The following is a 19030-nucleotide window of genomic DNA, read 5'->3' as shown; positions in this document are numbered from 1 at the left end:
GTGTTTGCTTTGTGGTTACAATGAGACTTACATAAAATATCTTAATATAACAGATTATTTTAAGCTGATAGCTTAACTTTGATCACATATAAAAATTCTACCCATTTACTCCTTGTCCCATTTTTTATGTTTTTGGTATCACAGTTTGCCCCTTTTTATATTGTATATTTATTAACAAAATATTGTAGCTATAGTTAGTTTTTAATACTTTTGTCCTTTAAACTCTATACTAGAGTTAAGCAATTAGCACATCACCATGTCATTGTTGTTTAATTGCTAAGTCATGTCTGACTCTTTTGTGACCCCATGGACTCTAGCCCACCAGGCTCCTCTGTCCATGGAATTTTCCAGGCAAGAATACTGGAGTGAGTTGCCATTTCCTTCTCCAGGGGATCTTCCTGACCCAGGGATCGAACTTGCATCTCCTGCATTGATAGGCAGATTCTTTACCACTGAGCTACCAAGGAAGCCTGGTAACACATCACCATATTACAGTATTAAAGTGTTCTGAATTTGACTATATACTTACCTTTACCATTATGTTTATATTTTCATATGTTTTCATGTTACTAATTAGTGTCTTTTCAATTCAGCTTGAAGAGCCCTTTCAGCATTTCTTGTAAGGCAAGTCTAGTGATGAATTCTATCAACTTTTATTTCTCCCTCATTTCTGTAAGACAACTTTGCCAGTAAAGTATTCTTGGTTGGCAGTTTTCCACCCCCCCCCCCACACTTAAATGTCTGCCCACTCTCTTGGGCTGAAAAGTTTATGCTAAGAAATCTGCTGATAACCGTATGGGGTTTCCCTTATTGTGGGCAGTTTTTTGTTTTTTTTTTTTTTTGGTGTTTTTAAAATTTTCTCTTGGTTTTTGATTTTAGATAGTTTTATTTTAATGTGTCTTGGTCTGAAATTTTAGGGTGACATATTAGTTCATGAACAGGGATATCCAAGTCTCTCCCCAGATTTGACAATTCTTACTCATTATTTCTTTAAATAAGCTTTCAGTCCCTTTAATCCCTCTCTTCTGAGACTTTAACAATGAGTAGCTTGTTTCTTTTATGGTATCTCATGCTTCATGTAGGTTTTCTTCACTCTTTGTATTCTCTTTTCTTTTTGCTTCTCTAACTGGATGATTTCAAATGACTCTTTTTTTTCTAGTTAATCAATTCTTGCTTCTGCTTGGATGAGTCAACTATGAAGCTTTCCAATGAATCTTCAATTAAGTTATTGTATTCCTTGACCCTAGGACTTTAGTTTGCTTGTTTTTTAATGGCTTCTATTTCTTTGTTGAATTTTTCATTTTGCTTATGTATTGTTTTCCTAATTTCGTTGTCTACATTTGGTTTCTTGTGGTTACCTAAATTTAAGTGGATTATTGTAAATACTTTGTCAGAAAGCACACAGATCTCTATTTCTTTAGGGCTAGTCTTTGGAGCTTTATTAATTTCCCTTGATGATGTCATGCCTGCATGGGTGAACTTGAATGCTGGGTCCACAGGGGCTGACCCGGCATTGGGAATCACTGAGGTGGGTCCGGCGTCTGGGTCCTAGAGTTTAGCCAAGAGTAGGATGGACTGGGAGCCTGGTTTCACAGGAGCTGGTCTGGAGGCTGGGTTCACAGGAGCCAGCCTGGTGGTAAGGCCAGTCTAGAGCCTTGGGCCATTGGAGCTGAATTATTACAGAATATTTCTACTCAACAGAATCTGTCACCAATTATATAGCAATATCCCATTAACAATGTCATTTGGAAATATATTTCTTGGCCACAAATGCACTAGGTAAATGATGTCTATGACTTTAAGTATCAAACATTAAACATTTTATTGAGTTTTGATAGAAAACCTTCTAAAATATCAGATATTTCTAATATTTAAAAGTAATGGACACAGAGAATAAATTAGCATTTTCATTCTGATTTGGCTATGAAAAGCTTTTCACAACCTATGACAAGTGAGCACTGTAGTGTGCTATACTGGCACCTGATGATTGTTATGTCTACATTTTTAAACTTAAACATTCTCTTTCTATCAGTTGTCTTAATATTATACCATCTTCTATGTGCTTACTCTTCCTTCCCTGCAACTGCAGTAGAATAGAAAACCAAATGGCAAAGCTTCAAAGAATGCTATATAAAATTTTTTAAATGTAGGCGCCACCTATATATGTTCTATGGCTATTTCTATATTACACTGCTACAATAAAAACTAAATAAAGAAATATAAATGGGCAAATTTTGTCTCCAGTTCCTTTCAGTTGAGCCTCCTCATCCAAACTCAATCTTCCCCCCTCTTCATTGGACACTGGGAAGTTTCATATGTTTCTAATCTCATCTGGCCTATGAGAAAAATACTAATTAAAAATAAATATAGTGCGGTAAGGACCTTTCAAAATTATGTCTCCATAAGAACAATAAGAACAGTGGCAGATATAGTAAAAGTCAACTTTTTTAGAACCCTAGAAGATACCCAAAGGTTCACAACAGTCCAAGGAGTGCTTACTCAAGATAAATGACTGAATATCAGTAAGAACAGTGAGCTTTATGGTGTTTTAACCTAACCATTCCTACTCCCTTCTCCCCAACTCCATGGTAGCCTTGAAAAGACAACAGCCTTGCAGCCAGAGCAAGTGTGACGGTGCAAACTAGCAACAGGAGACTAGCAACAGCTGGGGCGCAGTACAGGTTTGGAGCCCAAAGAATTGCATTTCTCTGACCTGTCTGGAAACGTCCTGGAAAAGCCCCACTCACAGCATTTGTCATTGTTTGACCTGACTCAGAGCTCACTCAGTGCAAACAGCCCTCTCCCCACGGTGTTTATTGAAAAAAAAAAAATCAGTGTTAAGTGTTTAATATTACAGTTGCCCTAGGTTGCAATGTTAGTGAGGCAAACAAGAGGGTGAAAAAGGCTTACAATAAAAATCTGTGGAATGATATGTTTATGAGAGCTTTGAAAGTAATGATATATTCCCGAGTCTCCAGAAGGCCGCATACTGTGCTGGGCTATGCGCGCGCCCAGGAAAGACCCAAGAAGGTGATTGTATCTCACTTCTGGCTGACCCTGAGGCTCTGCACAAGCATGAAGTAAAAGCTAAGGCAGTTACAAACTTCTGGAGCATTGAGAGGGTGCCCCAACCCTACACAGACTCCTTCATCAAAGGTTTGGAGATGGACTGGTTTAAGGCATTTAAGGACAGCTCTGTCCAGTTATTAATTGATGATTAAGCAAGTGAGCAGTGATTTCAGAGGCTGCAAGCAACAAAGAATACAGACTTTACAGAGTTAGTCTAGAAAATTCACTAAACAAAGCAGTGGCAGCAATAACAATAACAAACTCTAGGGAGGGTAGAAATCTGATTTTCAGAGCTGTTATATTACATTACATATAACATCCAGTTTTCCAACCCCCAAAATTTTGAGGGCTTCCCTGGTGGCTCACTGGTGAAGAATCCACCTGCCAATGCAGAAGACACAGGTTCATTCCTTGATTGGGGAAGATTTCACATGCCACAGAGCAACTGAGCCCATGCACCGTAACTATCGGGCCTATGCTCTAGAGTCCAGGAGCTGCAACTCCTGAGCGCATATGCCACAGCCACTGAGACCTGTGTGCCCTGTGTGCCCTGCCTTATTGCAGAGCCCGTGCTCTGCAACAAGAGAAGCCACTGCAACGAGAAGCCTGCACATCACAACTAGATAATGGCCCCCGGCCGTCGCAACTGAAGTAAAGACTGCACAGCAGTGAAGAGCCAACGTAGCCAAAAATAAATAAATAAATTTGAAATACACAAAGAAACAGGAAAGTATTTCCCATACACAAGAAATAAAAGGTTTAACAGAAACAGTCCTGGAGGAAGCCCAGACAATGACTCATTATCTAGATGTATAATTTATTTATTCACATATGTTCAAAAAAAAAAAAAGTAAAGCATGCTTAGAGAAAGTATGAGAATATCTTACATAAAAAAGAATATTAACAACAAAAAAATTTTTTTTAAAAGAACCAAGTAGAAATTCCGGAGTTGAAAGTTAAGATGACCATTTTTTTTTTTTTTTAATTCACTAGAACAGAACATTTGACTCCAATAGAAAAAAATAACAATCAGTAAACTTCAGGATAGGTCAATTACAACTATCCAGTCTGAGGAACAGAAATTAAGAAGAAAAATAAATAGAAAATTAAGATATCAACATATACATAATGGAAGTCCCAGATGGAGAAGGGACAAATATTTAAAGAAATAATGGCTCTAAACTTCCCAAATTTGATGGAAAACATGAATCTATATTTCGAAGAATCTCAGTATACTCCAAGTAGAAAAAACTCAAAGATATCCAAATCTAGGCTTTAAAAGTAGAAAAAGAAAAGTGACTGATTACCTACAAGGAATCTTCAAAAAGATTAACAATGGATTTTTTTCAATAGGAACAAATGGATGACAGAGGCAATGGAAGGACATATTCAGAATGGCAAAAGATTAGACATCTTTCTTTGCAGAAGTTAACAAACATCTACTAAAATTTACATTTTAATTTTGCTTTCAGATTGGTCATTGCTACTGCATAGAAATACAAGTAATTTATATATATATATATATATATATATATACACACACACACACATATATCTTACATTCCTGCAAACTTGCTAATTCTCTTGTTATTCATAATCATTTTATAGTGGATTTCTGTCTATATACATAATCATGTCATCTGCAAAAAGAGATACTTTTACTTCTTCATTTCCAATCTAGGTATCTTTAATTCATTTTCTTGCTTAAATTGAAAAGCACTGGCTAGTTCACAAATGACAAATTCTCTCAGTTTATGTTTATCTAGGAAGGTCCTAATTTCTCCATTTTTGAACAATGAGGTTCAAAGCTACAGAATTCTCTGTTTGCACATTGATTTTTTTTGTCTTCCTTTTTATAGTGTCTCTTACTCTTCTTTTTTAACTAAAGTATAGTTGATTTACAATGTCATGCTAGTTTCAAGTATAAAGAAAAAGTGATTTAGTTATTGTTTTCCATTATACCTTATAATGGGGGCTTCCCAGGTGGCACTAATGGTAAAGAATCTGCCTGCTAAAGCAAGAGACACATGGACATCACCAGACAGTCAATACTGAAAACAGATTGATTATATTCTTTGCAGCCAAAGAAGGAGAAGCTCTACACAGTCAGCAAAAACAAGACCGGGAGCTGACTGGGGCTCAGATCATGAACTCCTTATTGCAAAATTCAGACTTACATTGAAGAAAGTAGGGAAAACCACTAGACCGTTCAGGTATGACCTAAATCCACTTCCTTACGATTATACAGTGGAAGTGACAAATAGATTCAAGGGATTAGATCTGATAGTGCCTGAAGAACTATAGATGGAGGTTCGTAACACTGTAAAATGGGTGGTGATCAAAACCATCCCCAAGAAGAAATGCAAAAAGGCAAAATGGTTGTCTGAGGAGGCCTTACATGTAGCTGAGAAAAGAAGAGAAGTGAAAAGCAAAGGAGAAAAGGAAGGATATCTGAATCCATCTGAATGCAGAGTTCCAAAGAATAGCAAGGAGAAAGAAAGCCTTCCTCAGTGATCAATGCAAAGAAATAGAGCAAAACAACAGAATGGGAAAGACTAGGGATTGCTTCAAGAAAATTAGAGATACCAAGGGAGCATTTCATCAAACATAGGCACAAAAAAGGACAGAAATGCTATGGGCCTAACAGAAGCAGAAGATATTAAGAAGAGGTGGCAAGAATACACAGAAGAAGTATACAAAAGAGATCTTAATGAGCCAGGTAACCATAACGGTGTGATCACTCACCTAGAGCCAGACATCCTGGAGTGCGAAGTCAAGTGGGCCTTAGAAAGCATCACTTTGAAAAAAGCTAGTAGGGGTGATGGAATTACAGCTGAGCTATTTAAAATCCTAAAAGATGATGCTGTGAAAGTGCTGCACTCAATATGCCAGCAAATTTAGAAAACTTAGCAGTGGCCACAGGACTGGAAAAGGTCAGTTTTCATTCCAGTCCCAAAGAAAGGCAATGCCAAAGAATGTTCAAACTACTGCACAATTGCACTCATCTCACACGTTAGCAAAGTAATGCTCAAAATTCTCCAAGCTAGACTTCAATAGTATGTGAACCAAGAACTTCAGATGTTCAAGCTGGATTTAGAAAAAGCAGAGGAACCAGAGATCAATTTGCCAACATCCATTGGATCACAGAAAAAGCAAGAGAATTTCAGAAGAACATCTGCTTCACTGACTACACTAAAGCCTTTGACTGTGTGGATCACAACAAACTGTGGAAAATTCTTAAAGAGATCAAAATACCAGACAACCTTACCTGCCTCCTGCGAAAATTGTATGCAGGTCAAGAAGCAACAGTTAGAACCAGACATGAAACAATGGACTGCTTCTAAATTAGGAAAGGAGTATGTCAAGGCTGTATATTGTCACCTCGCTTATTTAACTTATATGCAGAGTACATCACGTGAAATGCCAGACTGGATGAAACACAAGCTGGAATCAAGATTGCCGGGAGAAATACCAATAACCTCAGATACGCAGATAACACCACCCTTACGCAGAACTAAAGAACTCTCCTGAAAGAGGAGAGTGAAAAAGCTGGCTTAAAACTCAACATTCAGAAAACAAAGATCATGGCATCTGGTCCCATCACGTCATGGCAAATGGATGGGGATACAATGGAAACAGTAATACACTTTTATTTTCTTGGGCTCCAAAATCACTGTGGATGGTAACAGAAGCCATGAAATTAAAAGATGCTTGTTCCTTGGAAGAAAAGCTATGACAAACATAGACAGCATATTAAAAAGCAGAGACATTACTTTGCTGACAATAGTCTGTCTAGTCAAAGTTATTGTTCTTCCAGTAGTCATGTATGGATGTGAGAGTTGGACCATAAGGAAAGCTGAGCACTGAAGAATTGATGCTTTTGAACTGTGGTGCTGGAGAAGACTTTGAGAGTCCCTTGGACAGCAAAGAGATCAAACCTGTCCATCCTAAAGGAATTCAGTCCTGAATATTCATTGGAAGGACTGATGCTGAAGCTGAAACTCTAATACTCTGGCCACCTGATGCAAAGAACTGACTCATTTGAAAAGACCCTGATGCTGGGAAAGATTGAAGGCAGGAGGAGAGGGGAATGACAGAGGATGAGATGGTTGGATAGCATCACTGACTTGATGGACATTAAGCTCTGGGAGTTGGTGATGGACAGGGAAGCCTGCTGTGCTGCAGTCCACAGGGTCAAAGAGTTGGACATGACTGAGAGACTGAACTGAATGTAAGAGACACAAAAGACTCAGGTTGGATCTCTGGATCGGGAAGATTCCCCTGGAGCAGGAAATCGCAATTCACTTCAGTATTCTTGCTGGGAAAATTCCATGGGCAGAGGAGCCCGGTGACTACAGTCCACGGGGCCACAGTCAGACACGCCTGAAGCGACTGAGCTCACACATGGATTATTATAAGATACTGAATATAGCTCATTGCTATACAGTAGGACCTTGCTGTTTATCTGTTTTATATGTAGTAGTTTATATCTGCTAATCCCAAACTCCTAATTCATCCCTCCCTCTCTTTCCTCTTGATGACCATAAATTTGTTTTCTATGTCTGTGAATCTGTTTCTATTTTGTAAATAAGTCCATTTTGGTCATATTTCTAGATTCTCCATACAAGTGATATCATATGATTTGTCTTTCTCTGTCTGACTTATTTCATTTAGTATGGATAATCCATAGGTTTTTTTATGGCTGAGTAGTATTCCATTGTATGTGTGTGGGCTCTTTATTCCATCTTCTTTATTCATTCATCTCTTGATAAAAATTTGTTTGCTTCTGTGTCTTGGCTATTAAATAGTGCTGTAAAGAACACTGGAATACATGTATCTTTACAAATTAAGAGTTTTCTCCAGATATATGCCCAGGAGTGAGACTGCTGGATCACATAGGAACTCTATTTTTAGCTTTTTTTTTAAGGAACTTCCATACTGTTTTCCATAATGGCTGCACCAATTTACAGTCCCATCAGTAGTAATTATTTAAAAGACAGAAAGAGAAAATTGTAATTAATAAAAGTAACGCAAAGGAAATGATGAATTTCCGCAATGAATGGTGGGATATACATTTTTGGTAAGAAATATTTCTGTACTTCCTAAAACAAACAATACAGGTTATTGCCTAATTTACCCTAGCTAGAGACATTTCTGATTTATGTAAGCAAATCAATGCCTTATAAACCAAAGTTTGATGATCAGATGAAAGTTGCATTGTAGAAATTCTCTCCCTCCTTTTGAAAAACACATTTTCCCTAGAAATTTAAATTGCAAAGCTATTTTCTCATTTCTTATCTTTCAATATTTGCATGAATAAAACAAAAATAAAGCCTCTCCCCTCTTGCAGATTATAAACTGCAGTGTTATTCCACACACATCACATTTACATCCTAGAAAAAAATACAAACCATTTTAGGTTTAGTTTTTCATTTTTATTACTCTTTGTTTATTTAACCCCAAGTGGAAGAAAGCTGTCTAGACGTATCTGAAGTGAGACTTCTTTTTGTTTAACTAGATGAGAAGGCTTTAAAAATCTCCTTACATAACATCTAAATCAAAGTAACCATCAACAAATTACTACTGTGCTGCTAATTTAGTGCACTGAACCTAACAAATGATATTATAGTCCCTTAAATCTGAAGAGATAAGCAGAGTTGAAAGCAACAGCAAAGCAGTGAGATTATGGGTTTAATGACTGGCGTCATTAGAGGTTTTCTAGCTACTTTTTGTTCAATGGAAGAACCCTTTCTAAGGTATTTCTGAAAAATAGATATCTGAACTATGTTTCAACAGCTGTCTGACTGAGGAGCAGCATAGAATCATGTCTGGGTGGGGTTGCCTTCATTTTTGAGCAGAGAGGGGCAAATAAGAGGGTACCTTAAAAGATTCATACAGTTGAGCCTGGGAAAAAATTAATAATGCCAAGAAAATACATATTTATCATTTTTTAAAATGTCATCAGAAGAAATCAAATTAGTTCACCAGAAAACACAAACCAATTAGTACCTAGAGCAGAATTTTTAAGCAAATAGAAATTATACTATATGTTTAATTAGACTACTAAGACTATTAGTCAAGATAAATCTGAACTAGAATTATCAAAATTAAAGCCTCTATGTAAATACTTCTTTGGTGGCCCAGACGGTAAAGAATCTGCCTGCTATGCAGGAGAGCCAGGTTCAATTCCTGGGTCGGGAAGATTCCCCTGGAGGAGGAAATGGCAACCCACTCCCATATTCTTGCCTGGGAAATGCCATAGACAGAGGAGCCTGGCAGTCTACAGTCCATGGGGTCTCAAAGAGTCGGACATGACTGAGCAACTAAACTACAAATACATGGTAACCCTATTAGCTCATCTTGTCTTTCACCCAGTTCTAAGAACCCGAGTGGCTGAAATTCACTAGTTTTGATTTATTTTCATTCTCAGAACATTTTAATTTCTGTCCACTGTCGCCCTTTTTTGAGAATAAAGTCCCTCAGAAGTAGCCTCAAGCAGTATTTGGGGCAGTCCATTGTATTTATAGAGAATACTGTAAGTGACTCTCAATTGATTTTCACTTTCAGAATATTTCTGAGTGCGTAATTCTGCAACTTGAATTTTTAAGAGGAATTTGAACCCAAAAGAGTAGCAGTTCACAATTAACATGACTCAGCTTTGCCATAAATAAAAAATAATCTTCCCATCTGTTGAGCCAAATGAACCTCTAACCTGTAAAATTTCCAGCAAATTTTGGTCACGGGGCATCCCCTTTGCTACAAAGGGGAAGGAGGGAGAAAAGCATATAGTGATGGGGACCTAGCCTTCAGGGAAACTTGAGAAGGCGGTAGACTTGGAGAGCTAAATGGTTCTGCCCAGCAAGCTTCCTTAGTCCATCATCTTCTGGTAATAACCCCCCACCCACTCCATCCCATTCTTCAAGCTCATGAGGAATAAGCAAGTGTCAGGGCACAGGACTCAGGCCTGGACTGTCACCTCCCCTCATTCCACCATGGTCCCCTCAACACCTGTCATGTCTGTAACAGCTACTCTTCTAAGAGGCTGATAACATACCACAAGCAGAACAAAACAGGAGCCCCTCTAATACGAATTTTGAGAGGAAAAGAGCTTCCTTTTGCGGGAGTCTGTGAACCATGGCCGTCAGAAGCCATGTCGCCTGCCCTTCTGCACAGGGATCATGGATCAGATGGGTGGGGAAGGAACATTGGTCTTGTCAGGGACCTAGTTCAAGTAGCGATGACTCTGATTTTTGCAGCACTCCTTTCAATTCTCTGAATTAACTCAGTTATTTGAGTCAAGAAATCCTCTTTACTTTGAGTTCAGATTCTATTATACGTAACCAAGAGGGTCCTAACTAAAACAGAGTTTCTAGCATGATCTGCAAAGCATCTATTGTACCTTGGTTTAGACCAGCGGTCTCAGGCTGGTAGTGAATCTTGTCTACAGGAATGTTTATCAGATCAGATCAGATCAGTCGCTCAGTCGTGTCCGACTCTTTGTGACCCCATGAATCGCAGCACGCCAGGCCTCCCTGTCCATCACCAACTCCCGGAGTTCACTCAGACTCACGTCCATCGAGTCAGTGATGCCATCCAGCCATCTCATCTTCTGTCGTCCCCTTCTCCTCCTGCCCCCAATCCCTCCCAGCATCAGAGTCTTTTCCAATGAGTCAACTCTTTGCATGAGGTGGCCAAAGTACTGGAGTTTCAGCTTTAGCATCATTCCTTCCAAAGGAATCCCAGGGCTGATCTCCTTCAGAATGGACTGGTTGGATCTCCTTGCAGTCCAAAGGACTCTCAAGAGTCTTCTCCAACACCACAGTTCAAAAGCATCAATTCTTTGGTGCTCAGCCGTCTTCACAGTCCAACTCTCACATGCATACATGACCACAGGAAAAACCATAGCCTTGACTAGACAGATCTTTGCTGGCAAAGTAGTGTCTGCTTTTGAATATGCTATCTAGGTTGGTCATAACTTTCCTTCCAAGGAGTAAGTGTCTTTTAATTTCATGGCTGCAGTCACCATCTATAGTGATTTTGGAGCCCAGAAAAATAAAGTCTGACACTGTTTCCACTGTTTCCCCATCTATTTCCCATGAAGTGGTGGGACCGGTTATAAACTTATCTAAATGTAAATGGGGCTTCCCAGGTCGCTCAATGGTAAAGAATCTGCCAGTCATGCAGGAGACCCAGGTTGGATCCCTGAGTCAGGAAGATCCCCTGGAGAAGGAAATGGCAACCCATTCCAGTATTCTTGCCTGGGAAGTCCAGAGGAGCCTGGCGGGCAATAGTCCATGAGGTTGCAGAAGAGTTGGACACAACTTAGCAATAAACAACAACAACAAAATGTTAATGCCTTTTTGTGGGGCATGTTCTTTGCAGTTTGCCACAGTCCCCAAAACTCTCTACTGTCTTAGACTGAGTTGCTTCTTCAAATGTATGATACCAGCCTAGACCTGAAGGCAGGGTTACATCCCTATACAATAACAGAGTGCCAACCACAGTGGGTCCCTGTGAGCACCACCACGCCCCCAGAGGGGCACAGAGCTGCCATTCACACAGACCACAGTGGATCACGCCTCCTGGAGGTGTGTAACACACAAGCACTGGTTAAAGGCTCGTGGGTTTAGTTGCCCTGGTTTGGACATCATCCTTCCAAAAGCACATCCGGCAAGATATCCTCCTAAGGTCTTGAGAGATTCACTTGCATGATGTACTGATCTAACCATAAATCCTGATAGAGAACTAAAGAGGGTTCCATGGCTAACCTTAGTTGACCTAAATCAAACCTTTAGTTGTTTTTTGAAAAGGAATATTCAAGGCAAGGCTATCTGGATGGAAAACAATTAACACACACATCCAAAATGTGTTTTTGACAGAAAAATTAAACCGTAAAGGTAGATTAAGTTGTAACTGATATACTCGGGGTCATCATTTAAAGCTCTCTGTGTCTGTGGGCATACTAGGGCTTCCTGGATAGCTCAAGTGGTAAAGAATCTGTGTGCAGTGTGAGAGACCCAGGTTCAATCCCTGGTTTGGGAAGAGGGGAAAGGCTACCCACTCCAGTATTCTTGCCTGGAGAATCCCATGGAAAGAGGAGCCTGACAGGCTACAGTCCATGGGGTCACAAAGAGTTGGACACGACTGAGGGACTGGTTATTTGACTAGAGTCACAAATAAAAACACTCACAGGCCAGATTCAGTCAAAACAATCTTTTGTTTGTCCAGCATTATCTTTTTTTCTTCTTTTTTAATCTGAATATTTGTATCCCCCGGGGACCTGTGCTTCCAGTTTTGGCACTGACATCATCTCTCCCTACTGCCCTCATTGGCTTATTTCAGATTAGCTGCCTGCCCTCTATGGAATTTTTAATTTTGCAACCTCTGGTATAAAGTAACTCAGATAAATGTTAAAAGATTAACACTATGTTTTTTTTTTTAAATAAACTAAACTGAACTAAATATAAGAATGATATGAGCATGGAAAAATCTTCCAGATTTTGAAATGTCATAGGCAAACCCCCTCAAGCCACCAATCACCCAAGAAACAGACTGGATATCTCCCACCACTGCTCACGTTGCACACGTTTTAAAACACAACAGGAGGACAGGGGTGTTGCGTGCCTTCTTTTCAAACAGCGCCTTTGGCACAATTGGGACTCCTGCTCTTGGATGTATCACAAAAACAGTATCAGCAACCGTCTTTCTTGAATGATCTGCAAACTCTTCTCTTTGGATACAGGGGCTGAGAGAGAGGACCATGTGAAGTTCTTTCCAGCTGTATGATTCTCATGGATTTGTTCACAGTCTTGTCCCAGTGACTTCCAACCAAATTTTGCAAGAGGCAAACACACCACGAGGTACATAATCCAGTCTCCCCTGAAAGGACCCTCAAGATCTTATCCGCACAAAACAGCTTTATGTCCATAAGTTCATAGACCAAGTCCGGGCCAAAGCGCTCTCTAAATGACGCTGTTTATTTTTCCCCAAGTTTCTGAAGAAACCATTTTGTCTCAGCATTAACAATAGTGAAAGTGAAGTCACTCAGTCGCGTCCGACTCTTTGCAACCCCATGGACTGTAGCCTACCAGGCTCCTCCGTCCATGGGATTTTCCAGGCAAGAGAACTGGAGTGGGCAACTTAAACCTGGAAACATAAGATATATGCATGAAACTTCAATAGAAGAAAATGACCCCTTCTGAACACAATCCAGTTCTGAACTGTGTTTTAGTCTGAAGTCCAGTAAATTGTATTAAAAGGTGGAGGCTAAATTTTTATCTTATTGACATTATGGGAAATGCATTTACTGTAACATTTCTGACAGATACTTTTTCTGCTACCCTTGAGAACAAACACTTAGATTCATTAAATACATAATTGTTTTCAGATGACCATCTAAAGAAGCAACTAAAATGAAACAACAAAAGTTTTATACAGTAATGTGGAAAAATCCATTGTCTATAGAAATTTATTCAAGCAGAATTTTGCATAAAGTCTGAACTGGCTTCTTTGTGCATATTTTGAAGGAGTACAAAAGAAAATAGAAAACAATTTTCCTTAAAACTGTAACACTGAGCTGTCAGTGAATTGATCAACCACATTTTCAAAGCATCCATTATATTACATTAAAAGCCTGGCATCATGTGCTGTGTGAATTTATAGGTGGGAAAAAAACCTTTCAGTGCAAAATAATTAGCAAGGTAAATATCTTTAAATATACGAGCATGTGCATATATTATATCTGTATAATCTTCTAATTTACACATAAATCTATAACAAAATACTCCAAATGGCTTATTTATAAATGCTTACAGAGAGATAGAGGATTTATAAAAAGTCCTCTATAAGGATTTGTCATTAGAAAGGCAAAGTGAGATAACTGTATTTTCCTACGGACTCCATGGGAGAAGGCAATGGCACCCCACTCCAGTACTCTTGCCTGGAAAATCCCATGGACAGAGGAGCCTGGTAGGCTGCAGTCCATGGGGTCGCTAAGAGTCGGACACGACTTCACTTTCACTTTCACTTTTCATTTTCATGCATTGGAGAAGGAAATGGCAACCCACTCCAGTGTTCTTGCCTGGAGAATCCCAGGGACGGGGGAGCCTGGTGGGCTGCCGTCTATGGGGTCGCACAGAGTCGGACACGACTGAAGCGACTTAGCAGCAGCAGCAGCAGCAGGGACTCCATTCTTATCCTCTCAGGACTGAATGAAGCCTTTGGACTCTCCAGCTGTCTGAGTATGTAGAAATAGAAATCTAGGAATGTAGGCTGCTGCTGCTGTTAAGTCGCTTCAGTCGTGTCCGACTCTGTGTGTCCCCACAGACGGCAGCCCACCAGGCTCCCCCATCCCTGCGATTCTCCAGGCAAGAACACTGGACTGGGTTGCCATTTCCTTCTCCAATGCATGAAAGTGAAAAGTGAAAGTGAAGTCGCTCAGTCACGTCCGACTCTTCACGACCCCGTGGACTGCAGCCCACCAGGCTCCTCCGTCCATGGGATTTTCCAGGCAAGAGTACTGCAGTGGGGTGCCATTGCCTTCTCCAGGAATGTAGGCTAAGAGGTGGGAAATACAGGCACAGAAAAGAAGGGACAAAGGGCCTACGCTGTGGGGATGAATTATCTGAAGAGTTTTGAAAGAGAGTGGAGGGTGGGAAAATGGGAAACAAGGATGGTGGGGAGGAGAGCACGCAGCTGCTACAGGTGTGGAGGATGCTGAGAGAAGCAGCAATGGACCGAGGATGTTAAAGATGTTTGGTTGTTGTTGTTTTAGTCACTAAGTCACATCTGACTCAATTGTGACCCCTCAGATTGTAACCCACCAGGTTCCTCTGTCCATTGGATTTCCTAGGCAGGAATACTGGAGCAGGTTGCCATTTCCTTCTCCAAGGGATCTTCCCAACCCAGGGATGGAATCCACATCTCCTGCATTGCAGGCAGATTCCTCACCACTGAGCCACAGGATCGCACCCAAAGATGTTTGCAGCCATTAAAAATGCACTCTCCTAACCCCTTGCATTTGCTTGAGAGCCTGAAAACAACCTGACTTTTGTGTATCTTCAAAATGACACCATCCACAAACTGGACCACATGGAGCTCCAGTTTATATTTGAGTTACAAGCCTTCTCCAAACGTTTAGTCTCAGGATTATTTGCTAAGTAAGATCTTCTAACTTGATTTCAATTTGGGGTGAAATGGAAGACATTTTTTACATTCCTGGGAAAATTCAAACACACTTTGATTTCAATTGACCATAATCAAGGGAGGAATTTGCCCTTGGGAAAAGAAAGGTAAATAAAAATGCATCTCATGAGGTTGCCAAGCGCCCTCCGACGTGGTTTTGGTTATATCATGCATAAACAAGAATCCAGTCAGATATACGAGCTGAGGGTCTGAAGCAGAAGGATGTGACCTGATTGCAATTGCTCAGAAAGGAATGAGGGGAAAGGAGCAGAAAACGAGGCAAAAAGAATGGGCCAGACCATTACTGAGCTGACTGTTCAGCTGAGGAACGTCAAGCTCGTCCTGCAGGCCATGGAGAGTCACTGAGGGGTTGACACAGGTGGGTGGTGGCCAAGGGGTGACAGGTGGTCATTAGATGGGCTTGAGAGGAGAGGTGGGCAGCCCGATGTTGGTTGAGAGGACATCCTATGAGGGGCCTTCTAGGAACCACCGTGGGAGGAGACATGAAGAGAACAGGAGGCAATGGTGTTCACCAAATTTTGTGAGAAATGTATCCTGCTCTTAGTTTATGGATAGTATAGTTGAGATACGATCTTATCAAGTGCTATTAGCAACATGGTCTTAAATAAACTAAAAAAATTCTAGTCTTAAAGCAATCAATACAAATTTACATATCTAAAATTTTCTGTAGCACTTCAAATTTAGTTTAATAAAAACCTAACTTGGTATTTTCCTCTCAAACATATCCCTCCTCTTTCATTCTCCAGAGAATTTCTCCTGAGACTTCTATTATCGCCACTTTATGATGAAAAAACAGAGCTTTAGAGAAGTTAACTAGATCAAGGTCACACTTTGTAAGTGATAAGACCAAAATTAAAGTCTATCTAATTCCAAACATAATATCCTTTCTACTACCTAATTAAGTTATAAAATGAATCTGACCATCTTTTTTTTTTTTTAACTTAATAATCTAGTGTGTTCATTAGGATCTTATCCAGTTAAATATCCATCTCAAAGTTGCCTTGCCCACACATTCACAGGAAAAAAAAAATAACCAAATTATTAGAACTTATGTTTACTGGCTTCTTTTTTTAAGGTGAGGGCTAGTCATAATAAAAAGATGACAGGTTAAGTTTTTACCATTAAATTACCCATTCTAATACTTTCCTTGTGTGCTCATCTTAAAACCACACCTTTGTGGCTCACACTGCAGGTAGTGAGAATCTTATCAGTGTGAATGCCATGCAGGTCTGTAATTCTTTCATCTTGAGTCCCTTGATTTTCATTAATTATACAGTAAAATCCTGCAAAGCGCTGTTTCATAACACCACTAAGTAGGATGGCTAAAGCCAGAACAGAAAAATAATAACATAAAATCGATGTCACCCATTGAGAGAGAAGCAAAAGACATTAGCATGTGTCAAGGCTATGGTTTTTCCAGTGGTCATGTATGGATGTGAGAGTTGGACTGTGAAGAAGGCTGAGCGCCAAAGAATTGATGCTTTTGAACTGTGGTGTTGGAGAAGACTCTTGAGAGTCCCTTGGACTGCAAGGAGATCCAACCAGTCCATTCTGAAGGAGATCAGCCCTGGGATTTCTTTGGAAGGAATGATGCTAAAGCTGAAACTCCAGTACTTTGGCCACCTCATGCGAAGAGTTGAGTCATTGGAAAAGACTCTGATGCTGGGAGGGATTGGGGGCAGGAGGAGAAGGGGATGACAGAGGATGAGATGGCTGGATGGCATCACCGACTTGATGGACGTGAGTCTGAGTGAACTCCGGGAGTTGGTGATGGACAGGAAGGCCTGGCATGCTAGGATTCATGGGGTCACAAAGAGTCAGACACGACTGAGGGACTGAACTGAACTGAACATCAGCATGTTAGTAACATCTGCATGTTAGTAACAGCATTTAATAGCACAGAAAACAGAAAAGAATGTCCAGTCTTTTTAAGGTTTTCCTCCTGAAGGCAGCTGTCAAAAGGAGAAAGTAGCAGGGACTTCAGGGACAGCCTCTAGGCAAGGCAGAAGTTTAAGAGAAAAGAACTCAGATATTTTCCTCAGTTTCCTTTGATACCTGATATCTAAAAACTCATTTCAATTCCCTTTCTGGAACCCAAGGATCACAAAGGAATTGTAACTTGTAACGAGTAGCTAAATATAGTTTATATAATAGGTAAGGCCAGGTGGTTAAAAGACTCTTAAAAATCTAATGGAGAGGGCAGTTCAGAATCGCTTCTCTCCAGCCTCACAGTTAGCTGAGTGTTAAAGAGGAACAGCAGAAGGCTTTGTGAGACTGCAAAAAATGAAATTCCAGAGAATTCCAGTGGGAGGGGGGAGGTTTTATAGACTTCCCTGGGGAGAAAGCTGGTACGGAGACCTCTGGATCCACAGGAAACAGAAATACTCTTGAGTATAAAATGGGATGCCCAGGAACTGAGCCATTTGAAAGCCATTCCCCAGGTTTCTTTCAAACAAGAGGAACTGACTGCTTCAAGGATGTGGCCCATTATCATGACCTTTTTCTCAGCATAGGGTTGCAGGACTTGTGGGTGCGTATGCCAGGGCGGTGACAAGCTATTCTTTACAAAGGTGACAAGAGGAAAGAGCCCAGTGAGATATTAATAACTGTCAATGTGCTTGGGGTGGACAGGTGGAGAAGCCAGCGTAGCCACATTCACTGACATCCACAGTGAGCATGACAGGACCCGAGTGTGGTGGGGAACATGCTGTTACTTCGAAATGAACGTATAGGTCATCATTCAGGAAATTCCTCAGCTCCTCTCTCTCCTCCCAACCTTCACCCCCACATATACAAACGTATCTCCACTAACCTCGTCCCTTCCTTCTCTTTGATCCTAGAGGACTGGTCCTCCTCCCATCCAAAGCTCATCCCTTCTGGCTAAACTCTAGACTGTGCTCTCTCTAAACTCCCTGAGGGAACTTTCTCCATCATAACTCCTCTCTTGTATTAATACTTTTGACTCCTTCCTTTCTATTGCTTCCTCCTTGGAAAATAAGAAGCTCAAGTTTCTCCCATCAATGGAAATGTTTTTACATTTGATTATGTAAAAGTAATTCACAAATGCATGAATATAAGCTTATTAAAATTTTAAATTACGTGTAAAATTGGGTCCCCCTTGGACATAATTGCCCCCGACCAACCTCAAGCTGTCATCATAGATAATCCCTGTTATCCCTTTTGCAAGTGTTACTTCCAGACATGTTTACATATAGGATGGTTTTAGGTCTTTTTCTATTTTCAAATAACTGGGTTAATACTCTCCGTGTTGTTGGGTGACTTATTTTGTTCACTCAGTGATATGCTTTATCACATCAGTAGGTCAACCACATTCTTTTATGCTCTAAGTCTGTGTAGCATTTCACAGTAGAAACGTATTATTTAACCAGTCCTCTACTGATGGTAGAAGAAAGCCGAGTGCCAAAGAATTGATACTTTTGAACTGTGGTGTTGGAGAAGACTCTTGAGAGTCCCTTGGACAGCAAGATCCAACCAGTCAATCCTAGGGGAAATCAGTCCTGAATTTTCATTGGAAGGACTGATGTTGAAGCTGAAACGCCAATAATTTGGCCATCTGATGTGAAGAGCTGACTCAATTGAAAAGACTGATGCTGGGAAAGATTGAAGGTGGGAGGAGAAGGAGACAACAGAGGATGAGATGGTTGGATGGCATCACCAACTCAATGGACATGAATTTGAGTAAGCTCTGGGAGTTGGGGATGGACAGGGAAGCTGGGCATGCTGCAGTCCACGGAGT

The 19030-nt window shown here is 40.4% G+C and overlaps 1 protein-coding gene across 1 annotated transcript in view; it reads right to left on the bottom strand.

Annotated features, from left to right (window-relative positions):
* Positions 1-19030, bottom strand: part of KIF6 (kinesin family member 6) — a 417441-nt gene that overhangs the window by 325567 nt on the left and 72844 nt on the right. The gene's annotated exons all lie outside the window — the stretch shown is intronic.

This window comes from Bubalus kerabau, chromosome 3 (assembly GCF_029407905.1).
Source record: "Bubalus kerabau isolate K-KA32 ecotype Philippines breed swamp buffalo chromosome 3, PCC_UOA_SB_1v2, whole genome shotgun sequence".
In the NCBI taxonomy this organism is placed as follows: domain Eukaryota; kingdom Metazoa; phylum Chordata; class Mammalia; order Artiodactyla; family Bovidae; genus Bubalus; species Bubalus kerabau.
The sequence above is the reverse complement of the archived record's forward strand: the minus strand, read 5'-3'. Positions and strand labels throughout refer to the sequence as shown.